Here is a 1,137-nt window from a genome sequence, read left to right as displayed (position 1 = left end):
TCTGAAAACTTTGTTAGTGATTCTGAGAGTTAGAACTGTTTCCATGATGTTGTAGTTGGAAATTAGAAGTTTCTTGTTGTTTATGGACTGGTAGGTTTAAACTGGGACTGTTCCAAGAAAAGTTTGGATGTTGTTTCCAGCTGGCATTATAGGTATTGGAATAGGGATTAGCTCGGTTATGAACATAGGTTTACTGATTCAACATTGTGAGGATAGTGTTCATACGAGTGTTCCCCACCACAACACACACATTGCACAGATAGGACTGTTTGGACTGGTGTATTAGCAGTTGCTATCCTCCCTGACCGGAAGTTAAATTTTTCAACATGTTGGTCATGGAGGTAAGCTGGGCTGTTAATGCAGTATATGCATCTACATCATGTATCCCCGCAGTCTTTTTTTGTGACTGAGCGCGTGGGTCGGCCCAATGCTCATTGTTTGCCGAAATCTTTTCTAGGATTTCATATCCTTCATTATAGGTCATAGCTGTAAAGGCTCCGCCCGCAGTCGCATCAAGCATTTGTTTTTCCATGGGATTTAACCCATTGTAAAACGTCTCGAGTTGAATACAGTACGGAATGCCATGGTGTGGGCATTTCCTCAACAGCTCTTTAAACCTTTCCCACATGTCAGGAACAGTCTCATCGTGCATTTGTTTGAAAAGACAAATCTCATTTCTGGACTTAGCGTTCCTTGTCGGTGGAAAATATTTTCGCAAAATTTTTTCCGCCATGTTATTCCATGATGGCACAGAACCCGAAGTTAAAGAAATAAACCATGCTTTTACCCTATCCCTCAAGGAAAATGGAAACAAAGTGAGCCTTAGAGCGTTATTTGACACTCCCGAGATTAAGAAAGCATATGTGATTTGATAAAAGATTTTAAATGCGAATGTGGGTCCTCCGAAGGTAATCCGGCAAATTGGCCATTTGTTTGTAACATGTGAAACATTATCGGCTTGAGTTTGAAATGGAGAGCTGTTAGCTCTCATTTCATTTAATGTAAAAGTATGGAAGAAGAGGTTCCACCACGGAAGACCACAGAGGACCAACAACAGAAGATGTTCAATCATACAAGTCTAGAGTGACAGAACCTCTGTTGTCTATCACAGAGGTTCTGGAAACTGGTCCTCTGTAA

At 41.0% G+C, this 1,137-nt stretch overlaps 1 non-coding gene across 1 annotated transcript; it reads left to right on the top strand.

The window, feature by feature from the left end:
* Positions 1-578: 578 nt before the first annotated feature.
* On the top strand, positions 579-685 carry LOC112505058. Its single transcript, XR_003068318.1, has one exon. It is a non-coding gene; the product is annotated as a small nucleolar RNA R71 (small nucleolar RNA).
* The last annotated feature ends 452 nt before the right edge of the window (positions 686-1,137 follow it).

This window comes from Cynara cardunculus, unplaced genomic scaffold, assembly GCF_001531365.2.
Source record: "Cynara cardunculus var. scolymus isolate 2C unplaced genomic scaffold, CcrdV1 Un_Scaffold_8147, whole genome shotgun sequence".
Lineage (NCBI taxonomy): Eukaryota > Viridiplantae > Streptophyta > Magnoliopsida > Asterales > Asteraceae > Cynara > Cynara cardunculus.
Note: the sequence above shows the minus strand (reverse complement) of the source record. Positions and strands in the feature narration are given on the sequence as shown.